This window comes from Ambystoma mexicanum, chromosome 11 (genome assembly GCF_040938575.1).
Source record: "Ambystoma mexicanum isolate Mex_15411 chromosome 11, UKY_AmexF1_1, whole genome shotgun sequence".
Classification (NCBI taxonomy): domain Eukaryota; kingdom Metazoa; phylum Chordata; class Amphibia; order Caudata; family Ambystomatidae; genus Ambystoma; species Ambystoma mexicanum.
Window position 1 is genome coordinate 1,059,091,746 of NC_090934.1, and position 13,523 is coordinate 1,059,105,268.

The 13,523-nt window shown below is 47.5% G+C and overlaps 1 long non-coding RNA gene across 1 annotated transcript; it reads left to right on the plus strand.

Moving 5' to 3' along the window:
• The first annotated feature begins 4,429 nt into the window (after positions 1–4,429).
• On the plus strand, positions 4,430–7,877 carry LOC138504818 (uncharacterized). Its single transcript, XR_011279994.1, has 3 exons — positions 4,430–5,350; positions 6,825–6,939; positions 7,352–7,877. It is a non-coding gene; the product is annotated as an uncharacterized lncRNA (long non-coding RNA).
• The last annotated feature ends 5,646 nt before the right edge of the window (positions 7,878–13,523 follow it).

Genomic DNA, 13,523 nt, shown 5'->3' on the forward strand with positions numbered 1-13,523 from the left:
TGCAACAAGACATCCTCACAAGGCCATGCAAGCAAAGAAGTGCCCTTACATCAGATGCAGTGGTCCCGAACCATGGATTTGCGTGGCCATCCTGGATCTCACACAGCACCTGGAAGGCATGATGGCACATGCTAAGTACAGGCCCCATAATACAATCTGCTCCTTGGACACCTGCCCACATTGGCACACATGGTGAAATGTATTCGCACAACGCTCTCACCTGCAGTCCGAAATCCAAAGGCTCATTAACGAGGAGCAGACCATTTTCACCAGAACACCCCTTCCAGCCTCAAGGCCGAAAAACAGTGAGACCTCCACTGGGGCCGATGTGAATTTCCACTCCCTAACCATCCTGATGCAGCAGACACTGTAGCATTCACCTTATCTACATGTTGCACATGCTGAAGGTTGGCATGCATTTCCTAGATACAGGCAGGGCTATGCCAGCTGAGCAGAGGCATGTATGGAAAACACAGCCTGAGTACCCCATGAGTGGCAGAAACCCAGCTGTAGCAGTGGCAGACCCCATCAGCATTCACATGTGCATGGACCATGCAGACCCTCTGGCACATGGTGTCCATGGGCAGGAGGATGGGGACAAGATGAATGGACTCAGTCAGACGCCAATCAGTTCTATGTCTGTCAATGGCTATAACCGCAGGAGTCTGACCAAACACAAACATCCCTGTATGAGTGATTACACTGCATCTGTCGCAGGACAACTCAGCTAAAATGGGGGTGGCAAGGCCAAGTGTCATCATAGATGATGGCACATAATCATGCCCTACAAATGTGCACATGTCGGACATTCAACATACAGTACACAAGTTTCGAGGACACACAACACTATGCTAAACGCCATCCTTGGGTGGACCATGTTGAAAGTTGTCCTCAATGCAGCATCAGCACCAACATAGGACCAACTAACACACACAAGAGTGAGTGCACACACACACACCTGATGCTGCAATAAAAAACAACTTTATTGAGGGCCAGGGAGGAACAAAGTCAACATGGGAATAAAGGGTGGGATTTGTAGCTAAGGACATGAACATGCAGCAAATGAACACATACAACATGTGGAACACAACTAAACAGAAGCATGTACACAGGTACACAGAGGGCAAAATTAGACGCATACAAATGTAAGGTACTAAAATACTGTACACACTTGGCTGGGAAACCGTTGTGAGTTGGACACATTAGAAAAAAAGAAAACACATTGACTACACACCCTCGGACTCCTCACCATCACTGCCCCCCACCACGAACACCTCAATGTCCTCTTCCTTCAAATTGTGAAGTAGGGGCCACTGCTTTGAGAGGGCAAGGAAGGAGAGCGAGTGCTCGTGTGTGACATGGACCGCGCCTGTTGGCTCCTCCCGGTGGAAGGTGCGGGGCAAGGGGAGAGTGAGTGCAGGGGAAGTGTGAGGGTCAGGAGCTGTGTGTTGCATCCACAATTTTGCTGGAGGTCACAAAGAGCCTCGTTTACCTCCTGCAACTCACCACTCACCCCTGCAATGGTCTCCCTTAGACCCCACATTTCCTTCCTAAACCCGTCTCACCTCCCTCATTGTCTTTCCCCTGCTTCTCTCACCTCCAGTGCCACCCCCTGCAAGCGAACCATGAAGACCTCATTGGTGCCCTGCAGGTGCCCCAGAAACTGTTTGGAGATGTCCACATTGGCACCTCCAAGTGGTGGGACATGTTCCCTGAAGACATCAGGCTGGTCCCCTGAAGGTGCTGTGGCAGGGGTTGCTGGGGCGTGCACGGTTGAACCAATGGATGTTGTCCTGCGGTTAGCACAGATGGTCCGAGTAGTGTAACATTCTGTTGTGGTCCACTCTTGCAGGTGTCCTGAACCCAAAGTGAGACCCATGCAGGGCAGGAGTAGGGGAACACTCCCTGTGCCCTGGTCAATGTCTGGAAAGGAAGCAGGACTTACACTGCAACAAGCATGCGAGACAGTCCAGGCAAGGTAGTTGCGCTCCTGCAACTGTCTGGGGTAGGGGGATGCAGGGACGAAGGGAGGGAGGCAGGTGGAGCACAGTGGCATCACTACAAATCAGTATAAGGGGGGCAAAAATACAGCATGCTGGGGCAGGGTGGTGGCACATCAAATAAGGGTCAATGGGCCTCATTACAAGGTTCGCGGAATGGGTTAACGGGCTCCGCTAATGGAGCCGGACCCGTTGAACCCGTTCCGTGAAATTACGAGGTCCCCTCGCAAGACCCGGTAAAGACGCCTGGTAAAACCAGGCATCGTTACCGGGTCCCGCGAGGGGAAGAGGGAGCTAACAATGTGCTGGTCGTAATCGGCCCGTTGTTAACTCCCTCTCCCATTTCCATTGAGCCCTATGGGTGCTCAGATTGGAATGGGGAAGGTCCGGGCCCGGTTCCCAGAGGTAGGAATTACCGGGCCCTCCAAACTCGGAATGGCCCGGTAATTCCTCATTCTGGGAACCCGGTAATGGAGCCCGGTTTGGCAGCAGCCATGGAGCTGATAGCTCCTACCGGCAAACTCGTAATGAGGCCCAATATAGCAAAACTGGTTTAGGTATACCTATATTTTACCAATCGGGTTAAATAAAAACATGTCAGTAAGCATGTTCAGAGTAGGTTTAATGCAATAAACGTTTTGCATCAAGTTAATATCCATCGTAAAAAGTTAACTCATGTTCAACACTTGCAAAAATACCCTCACGGTCTTCAAGAGACTGAATTCTTTTACTTCAAGCAGACATCACTCCCAGCACAGCTTCAAATAATTTGTAGCTCAAGGTGGTATATAGCAGAAGAGATATCACTCCCAGCACAGCTTCAAATAATGTGTAGCTCGAGGTGGTACATAGCAGAAGAGATTTCACTTCCAGCACAGCTTCAAATAATGTGTAGCTCGAGGTGGTATATAGCAGAAGAGACTTCCAGCTCAGCTTCAAATAATGTGTAGCTCGAGGTGGTATATAGCAGAAGAGACTTCCAGCTCAGCTTCAAATAATGTGTAGCTCGAGGTGGTATATAGCAGAAGAGATTTCACTTCCAGCACAGCTTCAAATAATGTGTAGCTCGAGGTGGTATATAGCAGAAGAGACTTCCAGCTCAGCTTCAAATAATGTGTAGCTCGAGGTGGTATATAGCAGAAGAGACTTCCAGCTCAGCTTCAAATAATGTGTACCTCGAGGTGGTACATAGCAGAAGAGATTTCACTTCCAGCTCAGCTTCAAATAATGTGTAGCTCGAGGTGGTATATAGCAGAAGAGACTTCCAGCTCAGCTTCAAATAATGTGTAGCTCGAGGTGGTATATAGCAGAAGAGACTTCCAGCTCAGCTTCAAATAATGTGTAGCTCGAGGTGGTATATAGCAGAAGAGACTTCCAGCTCAGCTTCAAATAATGTGTACCTCGAGGTGGTATATAGCAGAAGAGATTTCACTTCCAGCTCAGCTTTAAATAATAGCTAGTGAAAACTAGTCAATTTAACAGAAGATATATCCCTCAAACCTCAGTTTCAAATGATAGTTAAGGACAGTCTGTTTAACAGATAGAAATATCACATAAAGGCGGCAAGTACAGGGCGAAGGGAGGCAACTGCTCCCTTGGTTCTTCAGCAATGGTTGCAGGAATCTCACCCCCCCAGTCCCATCTCTGCAGAATTGTTCACAGTTTTCAGTTTCTGGCTGTACACCCCAGTGGCGGCTGGTGAATTTTTTTAATTAGAGGGGCATACATATTTCCCCCAAATATGCCTGTGTGACAGAGAGTTTCGAGGGAGCCCAAACCAATGAACTGGTTTTGTGGGGCTTCCCACCCATAGAATCTTTTTAAATAATGGCTTAAAATGGTTCAAAAATTGGGTAAAATGCCAAACAGTTTGCAACTGGTTTTGTACTGTAACACATGAAAGAATCCAATAGATGCAAGTCACCAACAGTGCAGAGGAGCATTTTGTCAACACATTATCAGGTTGCTTTTTCCCACAATATTCCTGTCGTGGCCACTTGCCCAGGATCACAGGAGTGGCACCATCAAGTGGAGGAAGCAGGGAGCATCATGGGTCACGCACGTCCCTTTGAGACGTTTATACATGGGTGCCTGGTTGGACACAGTCTTGGCGCCTTTGGCGCCAGGCTCATGGAAGAACTTAAACAAGACACTTTCATTATGGGCAGAAGTGCTTAGAATGGAACATGAACTCTTTTATTATGGGCAAGAATACTCTCAAGAACTCTCATTTGAGTGTAACTAGTCCGGGTGTGGTCTCCATCTGCATCTGCACGTGCAACTTCTAGGAGTGGCAAGGTATGGCATGCAGGAGTGTGCAGGCGGGCGTGGCCTTAAGAGGTCAGCTATGAAAGCCAGCCCAACCCCAAGGCACATGCTTTGTGTTATTCTGCACGTCCGTGCAGTGTAATGCTCACCGTCGCCTGGGATTCAACTTACCTGAGGAGATCCTGCCATCTACATTCATACTCACCATCTGGAGGATCCTGCTCTCATCTGATCGCTTCTTTCTGGCACTTCAGCTCCCCTGCAAACATCTCGGAGCGCAGTCATCTTCTTCTTGGCACCGCCGCACACCTGTAAACATTTCGGAATGCAGACAGCATCATCTGGGCACCGTGGCACGACACGCTTCATCCAAACTCGCAGTACCTGCAAAAGAAAGGCAAAAGACAAGGTTAGACACATGACAGACATTCGTTAAAGGTGCGCTGCCATTTAACGTTGCGCCTTCCTAAAGCCATCACTCAGCTGCTGCCGGACATTGCGGTCGCCTCCATCTTCCGCTCAGCTGTGTTCCGCACCTACACAGCCGTAGTTAGGCTGCATTTCCATCTATTGGGAGAAAACAAAGAGGAACGTTATTCAGGGGAAAACAACAACGTTGAGAGCAAAAACATCAAGACATCGAGAGAAAGCAGATAGAAAGGAAAAGACAAGAGACATTGAGAGAAAGCAGAAAAAGGGGAAAAGACTAGAGACATTGAGAGAAAGCAGAAAGAGGAGCTTAGTCGCAGCTGGACTGGACTAATACTCTGGAATCAGTGAAGGAACTCGATTCCATTAACAAGCGCCCCTGACAGAAGTAGCAGGACTGAGAGCTCATCATTCACACTTAACAGGTGAGCCTTATGGGCCGGTACGTGCCCACTGAAATCGCACATTGGGTCGAAAGGATAGGGAGATACCACAGTCACCTATCAGCGCACTCACGTTTCCCCATATCCACACAGGAGCAGTGCCACCGATTGTCTCCGCCCACAGCTGATCTACAGGGGCGGAAACCAGAAGAGGGTGATCTAATTCCAGGGAGGGCTGCAACCGTGCCCTGACGCCTCCGCAGAAACCAGGTGAGCGTAACAATTCCATGCTGACTGCACCAATATATGCAAGTATTCCCATTTAAGCACATATTCACGTTTGCTTTACACATAATGCCAATAATTATACTATAAGAAATCATGTCAATGCTTTTTCTGCCAAAATATGGCAGTATCCCCACGTAAGAACAGCCCCCAGTTGTCTTTACTATTAAAAATGCCCTGCCACATTATGCAAATATGTCCAAACTGGCTGCATTAAAATGCCATTCTAGCTATATAATACAACATTTCATGCTTGCTTTATCAAAGATGCCCAATACAAAATATTATGCCACAGTAAGAAATAGCTAGACTAGCTGCTAGCACTTATCATGCTTGCTTTATCAATGATGCCCAATACAAATGGCATACTACAATACGTTATGGCTATGCTTGCTTCATCAAAATACCAGTCTAGCTACATAATAACACTTATAATGCTTGCTTTACCACAGATGCCCAGTGAAAAATGCCATGCCTGCCTTCTGGTTCACCCATCACCTCTCACACACACAATATGATTATGTGTGCATGCGAGGTGCTTGGGGGCCAAATTAGTAGGCATGATATTTTTTACTAAACATCTATCATAGATGGTCAGTAATAAAAAGAAAATACCATGCTTGTCCCCCTGGTCCACTCCAGTCCTCACCCCGGGAGCTTATTGGCTCATGCACAACCCTGCTTCTGCCAAAATAAGCTCCACGTCCTAGTACAAAAACACATGCACACACATTCACACAACCTTCAAATGCAGCATGCAGTCGCTCATTCACACGTACACCCATCATACACTCACTCATAACACACACCACAGGAAAACACAAATACATACACATATTTAAATTAACAAACCTTCTGCCTCACTCCTGATATTCCCACACAGTGCAGCAGCTTCTGCATAGCATGAACAGGAAGCAGGAAGCAAAGAGCACGCTATGGCTCGTGTACATGCACGCAAGAGCTAGAGCGCTGATGACGAAGTGGCCTGCTCTGTTTGTATGCATGAGGAGGCATAATAGCACTTACTATCGCACATACAAACATGCAGTTCCTCAGCTAGCATCGCCAAGGTGCCATGCAATGTTTGGGAAGCAAAACACCCCTGGCTTTGCATGGTTCATTGGATATGCAAGACTAGGGAACAGAACTCTCAAACTGAACTGTGTTTTCCTTTAACAGTTCAAGCCAGCTGAAGGGCACACCCTCAGCTGCAAAAAGCAGCCGAGGGAGTGCTCACTGTTTACACAGGGCTCGCTCCTTGGCTCCTCCATAAGGGGCGAGGGGCCCCTTGGATCAGAGCCTCTAGCCCATTATGGTGAAGCCGCCACAGGTACACCATTTATGGATCTATGAACAGGGTCAGTGTAGCTGGAGATTAAATACTGCTGACTTTGAAGTCATGTATATGAACTGCACTGTTGTTAAGGTATCTAATCAAACTATATCTCTCTCAATACAGCTATGCCATTTGGCGGAGTTGCGCTGGCAATTAAATTTGTCACCATCTAACCTCAGCAGTACACCAGCATTGGTGTTACTTGTTCAGGGATAATTATCTTTGTTCATCAAATCCAGTAAGTTTATCAATTTGTGGCCACTTAATTCTCGGGTTTGAGGCACTGAGGTGCAGGGGATGTGACATCTGTGCACGGGGAGGTCATCCCTTCAAACACGAAACAAGCATGGTGAACTGTTTCACTACTTTCTCTCTGGTGTAATAGATTTCTGTTTTCATTTTTCACGGCTTTGGGGACTTTTTTGGTGGATGTTTTCTCTTTCTTTTATTGGAAATGCTACAACACTAGGTGATGGAACATTTGGTAGGAGATGGTACTTTGGTAGTGGTTGGTAGGGAAAAATAAAAATAAAAAAATGTCTTTTTTTCCTTTTTCCTTCATGCTCCCCACGTTTATACTAGCAACACACAGTTTTTAGTCTGGTTTTAATATGTATGTGTTAGTAATTTTATTCATATCACATCCACAGAGCTCCAACTTCCCTTGGGGTCCTGAAGAAGGCAGCGTAATCCACTTTCTGGCGAAACGTCCGGCCCACATCAGTGGGGCATTTCTCACAGAATAATGGTCTGTGCATATGTATAGGACATAGACCTTCGATGTGTCAATTTCCAATTTACATCTGTAAGAATCAGGGGTAACTGGCATATGTAGAACCTGTCGAGCTTAGTCAGATAGGGCCAGGAATACAGGAGAGGGATTGGGTTTTCCAAGCCAACTTGACGTGTATATAACTGTATTTATACCTATGTGTGCATCTGTTCACTCCTAACCCCATGTTCATTAAAAAAATTGTTTTTGTTTTGTCAAATAGACGGCATTTAGACATCAACTGTGCATGAAATGCAACAATTGTGTACACCTTTTATTTACAATGGTTATGTCTATTATTATTTTTTGTTAGGTTCGGAGAATTGAATGAACAGTGCATTGTATGCCTTACAGTATTTCGTTGGATTTGTATCAACTGGAATAAATTAAAAATATCAAGTATAGTGTTCTTAAAAGTTTGACTGTAGCACCGGCTGGATATTTTATATTGTGTTGTGCATCTTCATAGTGATTAGTTCAACAGTACAAATAATTGTTGACCCTCATTGTAGGTCCAACTGTGTTGAAATTACTTCATACAATAGGTACATTCAGGGGACCCCCTTTCTTGTGTTGACTGCACTGTTGTTAAAGCAGCAATTTTGACCACATTAATGAATCCATAGACATGTCCTTCAGTAGAAGACTACCAGGGTTGCTTAGCAGGTTCAGTGACTTGCTACGAATTTAAAACTGGCTGTAAATCTTACCACTTTTTGCAATTCCTTTTAAAACAAAACACGTGCTATAAAATGTGTTCACTCAGGGGATGGGTTGGGGTGGTAGTTTGCTTATATTCAGGGTGAGGGTGGGTGAATTTCTGCCGCCATAGTGAATATCAAAATCTGGCACACATGAACCCACAGTTTAATTTCCTAATAACTGCTGTCAGCACAGTAGAAGCATTTATTTGTGACAAGCATATATGATATAATAGCTTTAGAAATATATCCTGTGATAAAACACAAAGGAAGGGGTACAGAAAATCACACAGTATTTGTGTCGTAGGCCGACAAAAAAATAAATATATTTTTTAAACAAGTGAAACTAAGTTTAAGAGCATGTTTCAGGCTGGAAACGTCTTTTTTTGTTTTTTTCTAGACAAGTGTAAGATGCACATTTGGAAAACAATAGTCTGCCCACCACACAGGTAGCCTGCTTTTAACAGTGATGGCCCCCACCCCAGTTATATTCAGGACTCATTGATTCCTGTGGTGTCCCTTTCAGGCCAGAAGAAAGAACCCAGGCTAGGCAAACGTAACCTGCAAACGCACAAATGACGGCTGAGCAAAGGGGCACCTTTAAGGCTCCTGGAAAGAGTTATTTGCCAGAGAGGGGAGGGGGCAGGTCACCAATAAGGGTGGGCAAAGCAGCCAATACGGGGGCAATTATCCCCATATACCCCCATCTACGGACACCTAAGGTGGAGCAGAAGGAAGCACATGAGCCATAGCAGACACAGCTACAGTATTCTCTGCAGACTTTGACTGCTGTCACTCCTGTGCCTCCTCCTGCTCCATCTGCACAAGCACCTCCGTCACCTCCACCATCCTCTTCCGTCTGGTCCTCCAGTGTGTGGGTTGCAGCTCGGGCACACCTTCATGGGTTTTGCGGGCGTCATTCTGGGGCATGGGGTCCCTGGCTACTGAGGCTGCAAGATCGGAGAAAGGGACACATCAACCAATGCACCCAGCAAGACACACATCACTAATATGTGGCTAACACATGCCACCTACATATGCAACTGACACATGGCACATATACATGCCACAGTGATCTGTTGACATAGGTGTAGCAACCTGGAATGGGGCACATACATTGAGAGAACGCAGGACATGTAATCCACAATCCTCATCTGTCTGTGATGGACGACTGAAGGTTGATACTCTTCATCCCTGGACAGACATAATCGCACACCTCGGATATGGGCAATCATTCATTGCGCAGATTTCCAGCACTACCCAGGTGGACCGTGTGGCACATTTACCTCACTCCCCAAGAAGTTGGCACAGCGCTATTGAATCAAGATGTGTGTCAAAGCAGCTGTATGAATGGCATGTCCTGGAGCCTAGTGTGCTAGGTCAAAAGCTACAGTAAGACGATGACTTTGTACCCCATACCACCACATGCGCATGTCTGACGGTATGTAACGGGCACCTTCAACACACCCTACCTACCAGGTGTGATGGTTCACTAGTTGTCAATGCTTCTCCCCAGGTGGGGGGGAGCTTTACCATGAGGACAGGAAGGTGAGGCCACTATACAATATTCCCCCTGGGAGTGTTATAATGCGGAAGGATCTCATGGGGAAGGTCTCCCCCTCTGGGATAAAGACAACCATCTTGGGTACAGCCCTTATGAGAACATTACACCCCACATACTCTAGCCTCTTCTTCCTCTGCCAACCTCTTTGTAGCAGTAGACCTATGTATTGTTATAAGGAATTGTACCTCAGGGTTCTTAAAAATACTGAGATGAAGGAGAACAACAGGAACCTAGGCAATTCAAGTACTGGGATGAGTTGGCCCTGCAGAGCAAAGAAGATGAAATCTGTGAATGAGATTAAGGACCTATACAATGGCCCAGACACTGCTGGCAACATTAGATACAAATCGACAATGGGCTAAGCACTGAGTCTAGGGCAGCCGCAGATGTGTTGTGCTCTGAACGTGGGAGTTTTAAACCTGCATAGCTGATTCAGAGGGAGAGGGCTCGAAGGAAGCTGAGAGTCCGCTGCGTCTGAGGATAGGGAGGTCTGCAGAAGCAAACCTGTGCACAGCAGTGTTGAAAAGAGGAAGGAACACAGAAAGCAGCTAGGAATGCTGCTGCACAGCTGCAGGGAAAGCAATATCCCAGGAAGCCCAAGCGACATTCCAAAACCCCAAAAAAGGTAAAGGGCGGCACGGCGAGGATGCATGCAGTTGTCCCTAGGCCCCTTTGCAACCATACCACTTGGGTGGCACGGCAGGGGCAGAAATCCTACCAACCATCTCCTCCTCATCACAGTGGGGGAACAAAGCCTGTTGACCACCAGGGATGAGTCGAGTACCCCAAACACCATAGGGAAGTTGAGAGGGATAGCCCTCATTTCATTGGCAGGAATAAGTCAATTGACAGCCAAATGAGGGTCAGGGACCCTAAACAGAATATGAGTCATCTTCTTCTGAATACGAGTTGTGAGCAGGTTTTACTGGACAGGCATACATGCTGACGTTAAGAACTTTGTCGCTACATGTTCTCTCTGTCAAAAGACCACTCCACATAACCCTCCTCGGGCTCAATTACAACCTTTGCCTTTAATAGTAGTCCCCCTTTCCCCGATAGGGATGGATATAATAGGCCCATTGCAACCTTCTATACTTCGGAATAGGTACATTTTGGTCTTCCTCGTGGCAATACTTGGCAGGGGAGTGAACAAAGTAGGCCGGTTCGAAGAAGAGGAGAAACCAGGGTCTGGGACCCAAAGCAAGAACGTGATAAGAGTCATCTTCCTCATGACAGTACTTGGCAGGGAAGCAAACCAAGTGGGCCAGATCAAAGAAGAAAGAAGCCAGTCTCTGGGACCCAAAGCAAGTCATGGACCCTCCAAACACTTAGAATTGGGTGTTGTAAGTATGAATCCTAATGAAAAGTAGTCCTGGGGAAGGAAGTGGTTCCCATTGGTTGCATGGAACTGATAACAAGATACCAGGAGTACGGCTTACTTACCCGGCAGTAAGGTTTAAAAAGGCCCGGGGAAGGGAGTCATTCCCCTGGGCTACAGAGGCATAGTCAGGATTGTCTAACAAATGGGGCCTCAAGCTGATATAGTTGGGCCCACCGCAGCGACATTAACATCTGTAAATTCCCACACAATGCTGCTGAGTGGGCCTTGCCTGCTCAGGCCCTACCCTGTCTATGCCTCTGCTGGTCTATCTGAGACTGGAAGTCAGGAGAAGGGAGATATACTCCTGGCACACTAAGAAAGTATAGCTTGGAACTTTACCATCAGTGGAAGGGAGCTGTTAGGAAAGATTTCGTAATTGTAGGGAATTTTCCTTCCATGTGGCAACCCCTAAACTTTTTGCTATTGTTTTTAACCTTGTTCTTGACTTTGCCAGAGAAGTACAACCTTCTGCCGCACTTCTCTGGGCTTTCGCTCCTTTCTTACGGGGAAACTGACATGCCCTTAAGACAGTCAGTACCGGGGAACGTGGTTTCCCGTAGTTTCTTTTATCGTGTCGCAGCTTTAGTGCAACACGACACAAGAGGGCACTGTAAGCTAAGTTACAGCTCTCTTGGGTCTCTAGCCTTCTACAGGCCCTAGATACTCTTTTAGGATGGTATTTGATCGGTGCAAGTCATTCAGGGACTCGAATGGTGGCAGCGATCGTTTTGTTTATTTTGAGCTGCTTTTGGCGTTCTGAGCACGTTTTTGCACTGAACCCAAAATGGTGGCCTGGCTCCCAAAATGGCCAGGCCGCGAGGCTCCTTTGTCTTGTCCACTGACCGTCTTGCTCCCTTCACCTTCCCCAGGTCCGGCGACCCGGGGCCTTCCTTATTTGGGCATGTACTTTCCCGCGAAACGTGGTTGCTTTCGCGGGCTTCTACATGTCGTTTGTGTGCCTCCAGGGTGTGGGCTGGGATGTCTGGTCCCAATACACATCCTGGGTGCCAGAGAGTCTAGGGTGGTGTGAATGCCTGCGACCACCGTGGTCCGTGATTGGTCCACGTATGGTATGTGTTTTGATGAGCGGATCTCCCATTGGCTCCCCTCCGTTTTGGCGCGAAGGGAACCGTGGATAAGAGGGGGCTGGAAACACCACTACCATGTCGATCTCCTGAGTTCTCACGAACGAAGGAATACAGGAGCCAAGTATCCTGCAACTACGAGGCTGGACCGAGAAATCGCTGGTGACCCGCTGAAGGAATCCTCCTTTGCACTGCTGTCGTCCGGAGAGCCCCTGTCCTCCTTTGATCGAACCAGAAGGCCTGTACTGGTGCTTCGACCTTTGGAATAGCAGGAACAGCTATTCCCGGCATCTTCAACCATCTCCTGCCAAGTAAGCCTTCGGAAGCGTCTCTGGGCCATCCAGTTGACTGACCAGCTTACAAAGGAGTTTGGCTCTGCAACCGCCGCCAGGTTGTGTTGTATTGTGAGTCCTTGTCCCTCTCCCACGCTTCGTACGCTTGGCGTTCCCAGGTCTGAAGGGAGGAGGGTTCATTTGACTCGAATACACACGGCCGCTCCGTTGTCCTGTGCGGCAACAAAACTGTGCCGGTTTCGTCGATTGGGACGTCTTTTTGCTCTACACGACTACAAAGCGTTCCCTGCTCTTCTGAACCTGCCAGCTGCTGAAACTATCGTGGAGAAGCCTGGGTCTGCTTGCTTCGGGGACCGGTGAGCAGTATATCTAGGATCTGGTCGCCCTCCTGCAGTATCCCATTGCTTTTCCCTGCTGTGTAAAAACAGCACCCTTTTGCCGCGCTCGCGCTCTGCTTCTGCCCGCTGTGGAAGCTGCGCTTGAGTTGCGGAACCTGTTCTTCTTCTGCTGTGCACTAACGTGAACCGCCTGACTTCCTCCGAAGAGCTTCCCCTTGTGCCCGTCGGCACCGGCGTGGCAGGTACTTTGAGCACAAGGCTCCACTCTTCGCAGGGCTCGGACTTCCATCTAGTTAGGTGCCTATGAAGGCGAACTGAGTCTAAAGCATTATCGCACTGCCTGTTTTCCTTCCCTGGCAGGTGGACTACATATTTCGTGTTTTAAACGCTTGCGACTGTGTATTTGTATATATATTGTGTTGATATGGTATGTGTTGGTTTAATATTGTGATATTGTGATTTTCTCGCTACGGTCATTATTTCAAAGGCCTTAAAATAAATGTGTATCTATTTTTGATATAACAACTGTTTGGAGTAGTTTGTAAGCGCTCTTGCTTTGTGTGCTCATTGCGGGCTTTCAGTCACCCTCACCCCTCTTGAGACCTAGTCTTGACCGCCGCGATCGCTACCTTGATTGGTCTGGCTTGTCCAGAGGTTACCCTGTTCCAAGTAATTAGGTTGGCCTTCT